The sequence below is a fragment of the Scyliorhinus canicula genome, chromosome 4 (genome assembly GCF_902713615.1).
Source record: "Scyliorhinus canicula chromosome 4, sScyCan1.1, whole genome shotgun sequence".
NCBI classification, from domain to species: domain Eukaryota; kingdom Metazoa; phylum Chordata; class Chondrichthyes; order Carcharhiniformes; family Scyliorhinidae; genus Scyliorhinus; species Scyliorhinus canicula.
This window is the reverse complement of record NC_052149.1, coordinates 13308131-13314130: the sequence shown is the minus strand read 5'-3', so window position 1 is coordinate 13314130 and position 6000 is coordinate 13308131.

Sequence of the window (6000 nt, the reverse complement as noted above, 5' to 3'; positions counted from 1 at the left end):
GGAGGGGGAAAGGGTAGTGGCACAAGAGATGGACCGCACACTGTTGAGGGCCCTGTCCACAACTGTCGGTGGGAAATCATGGTCGAGGAAGAAGGAACACATTTTCGAAGCCCCATTTTGGAAAGTGGCATAATCGGAACAAATGCGACGGAAGCGAAGGAGCTGAGAGAAAGGGATGGAGTCCTTACAGGGTGTAGGGTGCGAAGAGCTGTAGTCCAGATAGAAGAATCTGGAACTCACTGCCAGAAAAGGTGGTGGAGACGGGAACCCTGGCAACATTTAAAAAACATTTAGATGAGCACGTGAAACGTCATCGCGCACAAGGCGACGGACCAAGTGCTGGAAAACGGGATTAGAATAGATAGGTGCATCGTGAACTGATGGGTTAATTGAGAGGATTGCTTTGGTCAATCTTTAGCATGTTGCTTTCATTGTCTAGTTTCCTGTGTTAAAGATTCAAAAGGTTTGAACAATGTCTAAAGTCTGCCTAGCTATGGCATGCTCTCTTACACCTCTCATTGAATCAGGGTCGGTATATTGGCTCGATGGTGATAAGACTGAGGGATGTACTAAGCCGTGAGGTTACGGATTGTAACCATGACATTCAATGGCATTACCATCGCTGAATCCCCCACTGTCAACATTCTGGGGGTTGCCATCGACCAGAAACTGAATGGGACTAGCCAGATAAATACTGAGAAGAAGATGATTCAGGTGTTGGTTCTCTCGCCGTTTTCCAGGCAGCTATACCCTCCAGGAACTGGCCATCTTAGTTAGTGGTGGCACTATCGAACCATCGTTAGTGAAAGTCAATTAAGCCCCCCCCACATCTATGCCTTTGTTATGCATTGCTTCTTCCCAGTGCTATTCAATGGAGAACTGATTAATCAGCTGAAGGAGGTAAGCGTGTAATAATCACCGTGAAATTTCCTTGTTAATGTTTGACCTGACACCAGGAGGTTTCACTGACTCTCTGAAAGAGCACCCCACCTAGGCCCAAACCCCCACCCTACTCCCATAAACAAACCCCCGGGCAATATAACATGGACAATCCACCTAACCGGCACATCTTTGGACTGTGGGAGGAAACCAGAGCACCCGGAGGAAACCCACGCACACACGAGGAGAGTGTGCCAACTCCACATAGACAGTCATCCGAGGTTGGAACCGAACCCGGGTACCTGGCGCTGCAAGGCAGCAGTGCTAATCACCATGCCACCGTGCCGCCCAGTAGTAGTATCATGATCACCATGACTAACGTAAGCTCTTTAAACCAGGGTGAACTAATTTTAAATTACCCAGCTTCCATGGTGGGGTTTGAACTTTTGTCCCTCGAAGAGTAATCCATACCAGCCCAGTAGCACACCTACTACCACACTCTTTTAATATTTGAAAGTAGAGAAACGTGGCAGGCAAATGCTACACAGCATGCTCCCATGAAGAAGAATACTCTGTTTATTTTTGCGGTGTGAATATTGGCCAGGAGACTGGAGATCTTTCTCGTTTTTCTCGATCTTTCGCTTTGATCTGAATGGACCGACACGGCCTTGGTTTAATGATTCACCTGAAAGGCAGCTCCTCCAACAGTGCGGCCCTCCTCAAAGCATGGAAATATCAGCATTGATTAATGTGCTCAAGCTCCTGCAGTTGGCCGCAACCCAACAATCTTCTGGAGCAGAAATGTGACTGCTGCCGACTGAGTCAAGGCTGACGGGAAGCCTATTTCAAGCATTAATCGGTCCAAATCGGCCTTAACGTGACTTCTTGCGGTACTCTCAATTTACTTTGGAATGATGTGTCAGATTTATTTGCTCCCTTCTCCATTCCAGTTCCCTGCAGGATTCTCCAGAACAAGATGTTGCAATTTGCCTTAAATTCTGCTCAGCCCAAAGCAACACTAATAGGCTAGTAATATTGTTAGAAAGCGGCATTTGCATTTCTTCATGATGAATCCATCATGAGCCCTCCGTGGGTTTCAACATTCATCTTATCCAGGAAATCTGTTCCTCATTGTTTCTTGAGAGAGAAATTAACTTGTTGCTTCAGACGGCTGGTGGTCATAAAGGCCGGCGATCTTAAGCATTTGAAATGTCAACAAATAGTAAAAAAAAATTGCGAACGGCTCCATGAACTTACCAGCAGGTTGCTGAGATCCTTAACCCATAAATCCCGATAATGGAAGGGGTGGGTGGGGGTGTTCAGGAATCAAACCTGAATGCGATACTTCAATCTGCGTTAATTAGGCTGACAAATTAGGCAGAAGGGCTGGTTTAGCTCAGTGGGCTAGACAGCTGGTTTGCGATGCAGAACAAGGCCAGCAGCGCGGGCTGAATTCCCGTACTAGCTTACCTGAATAGGCGCTGGAATGTGGCGACTAGGGGCTTTTCACTGTAACATCATACTTGTGACAATAACAGGTTATTATTATTAAATCACCAACAATCCAAACACGGCCAAGAGAAAGGCCAATTATCAGACTGAACTGATAAAAAGGCATTACCAGCGAAAATGGAATGTCCCTGAGAGTTTCCCCCGAGGGGCCAGTGAGTATCTGACCGTAATCAGGGCTGGAGGTACAATTAGCAGCTTGTTCTGTGTTGCTCGTGACGCACGATGCCTGACCGCCAAGTTGCGCAGTTCTGGTCCCTTAGTGCTCGTTTCTTCGACTTCCCCTCCCCTGTTAATGGACCCGTGCCTGCTGAGATCGTGCCTTGCGGCCTGGACAGCTAACCTGCAGAAAACATCAGAGAGGCATATCTTTTTTTAAAACTTGCTGCAGTAATTCCTGGCCACTGAAATCTCCCTTGCAACAATCTGCTTTTGTAGTCAAGGAGGCCCATCGATGAAATCCAGACTGTGGAATCCAGGTCTACAGTTTACTCTCTCCTAATTTCTTTTCCATCCAAGTACTGAGAAACCCTCTCAACAACATAGCGTATCTCCTTCATCAAATCAGTGACTGAAGGATGATTAAAGGGACAATTATGTGCAACGTTATTCCTGGCCTTGCTGGAAATGTTGATTGCAGATAAAGCTGAGAACACAACACCACTGACTCTGTGAACTCTGAACATGCCAATTCTGGAATTAGGAACAGGAGTAGGCCATTCGGCCCCTTGAGCTTGCTCCATCGTTCAATAATGTTGGAGAGTAGGTCTTACGAGGAAAGGTTGAGGATGCTAAGCCTTTTCTCATTGGAACTGAGAAGGTTGAGGGGCGACTTGATGAGGGGTTTATAAGATGATCAGGGGAATAGATAGAGCAGACAGTCAGAGATTCTTTCCCCGGGTGAAACAAACCATTACAAGGGGACATAAATTTAAGGTGAATGGTGGAAGATATAGGGGGGATGTTGGAGGTAGGTTCTTTACCCAGAGAGTAGTGGGGGCATGGAATGCACTGCCTGTGGAAGTAGTTGAGTCAGAAACATTAGGGACCTTCCAGCGGCTATTGGATAGGTACATGGATTACGGTAGAATAATGGAATGTATATTAATTTGTTCTTAAGGGCAGCAAGGTAGCATTGTGATAGCACAATTGCTTCACAGCTCCAGGGTCCCAGGTTCGATTCTGGCTTGGGTCACTGTCTGTGCCGAGTCTGCACATCCTCCCCGTATGTGTGTGGGTTTCTTCCGGGTGCTCTGGTTTCCTCCCACAGTCCATAGATGTGCAGGTTAGGTGGATTGGCCATGATAAATTGCCCTTAGTGTTAGGTGGGGTTACTGGGTTATGGGGATAGGGTGGAAGTGTTGACCTTGGGTAGGATGCTCTTTCCAAGAGCTAATGCAGACTCTATGGGCCGAATGGCCTCCTTCTGCACTGTAAATTCTATGATAATTTATGATTAACCTAGGACAAAGGTTCGGCACAACATCGTGGGACGAAGGGCCTGTTCTGTGCTGTATTGTTCTATATTCTATGTTCTTTCTTTTCTACTTGGTCTTTTCTGTGGCTCTGTTCCAATTAGGGCAATCAGTGAATTTGCCTTTCTTTCTATGCTATGTATGTCTGAATGCTTAGAGTCGCCAGGTATCAAATGATACCACCACAAGTTTCAACCGGCTATCGATCAAAGAGCCAAAAACCAGTTAGTTAGTTCAAGGTCGAGGGTACTTTATTTACACACAATTAGTCATGCAACATAAACACTGCTAGTTAACTACACCTATCGACTAAGACAACCTGTACTTAACTTCGGGCACCTGGCTTAGGTCAGAAAACAGTGGCTGCTGTTCAATTCTGGATCTCTCAGGTTCGAAGGAGTAACTGCTGTTCAGCTGGGCTCATCCATCTGGTAGCGGGCGTTGAACGTGGACTTGCTTCTGGTGTGGCTACCCGTGGCAATGACCGTGACCGGGGTACCAAGGCCAAAAAAGAGCGAACATTTGGCGACCTCTTCTTCTTACACTCAGGGGGTTTTGCCGCTCTTTTGGACGGTCCTTCGAGCTGGGCCCTACTAATTGGGTGATCGCTGATCACTCCGTTCGATTCCTGAACCAATAAGTGGGCGGGGATCTGGATGGCTGGGCGTGTCCCAAGCATTGACCCCGTTGTTTGCGTTTCCCTTGAGCAGGGAGTGGCGCCGAAATGTCTGGGACTGTCCCGGTTGCTGGAGTACCAGTCCTTTGTTTTGGGTGAGATGGGCCATCAAATGCGAATCGGCCTGATTAAGATGCTAATGGGACGGAGTTTCGATATCGTCTGGACTTCTTACTGACAAATATACACTTCAGGCTCTGAGCCTGCCTGAGTCTTGGCTTGTCCATTTTACCCACAAGGCTTTGCGAGTTTCTCTGTATCTAGTTGGAAGTGGCCATCCCAGATGGCTACAATAATGAAATTAAAATCACTTATTGTCACGAGTAGGCTTCAAATGAAGTTACTGTGAAAAGCCCCTAGTCGCCACATTCCGGCACCTGTTTGGGGAGGCTGGTACGGGAATTGAACCGTGCTGCTGGCCTGCCTTGGTCTGCTTTAAAAGCCAGTGATTTAGCCCAGTGTGCTAAACCATCCCCAGACCATGGCTGATCTGATTGTAACCTCCTGCCTACCCCGATAACCTTTCAGCCCCTTGCCTGACAAGAATCTATCTACACCTGCCTTAAAAATATTCAGAGACACTGCTACCACCACCTTTTGAAGAAGAGGTTACCAAAAACTCACTACTCTCGAAGAGAAAAAAATTCTCCTCTTCTCTGTCTGAAATGGGCGACTCCTTACTTTAAAACAGTCATCCCTCGTTCAAGATTCTCCCACAAGAGGAAGCATCTTCTCCACATCCGTCCTGTCAAGACCCGTCAGGGTCTTATATGTTTCAATCAAGTTGTCTCTTGCTCCAGTGAGTACCAGGCTAGCTTTTCCTCACAAAACAATCCCGCCCTTTCCAGGTATTAGTTTAGCTAGCTTTCTTTGAACAGCATCCTTCCTTAATTAAGGAGACCAATACTGTACACAGTACTCCAGATGTGGTCTCACCAGTGCTCTGTATACTGGAGTAGAACATCCCTGTATAATTACCCTCACAATAAATGATAATGTTTTATTAGTTTTCCTAATATGCTGTCCCTGCATATTAGTTCTATTTTGCCTTCTCAGTTCACCTCTTTTGCATCAAATGTTATGTGCATTCAGATATAGGGGGCTAGGGCAGCACGGTGGCACAGTGGTTAGCATTGTTGCCTACGGCGCTGAGGACCCGGGTTCGAATCCCGGCCCTGGGTCACTGTCCGTGTGGAGTTTGCACATTCTCCCCGTGTCTGCGTGGGTTTCGCCCCCACAACCCAAAAGATGTGCAGGATAGGTGGATTGGCCACACTAAATTGTCCCTTAATTGGAAAAAATAATTGGGTACGCTAAATTTAAAAAAAAAAAAGATATAGGGGGCTGGATTCTCCGATTCCGGGGCTATGTCCCCACACTGGCATGGGAACGGTCACATTCTACGGCAGAAAAACTGGTGCAAAATGGCCACCGATTCTCTGTTTGACTGGGGGCTAGCAG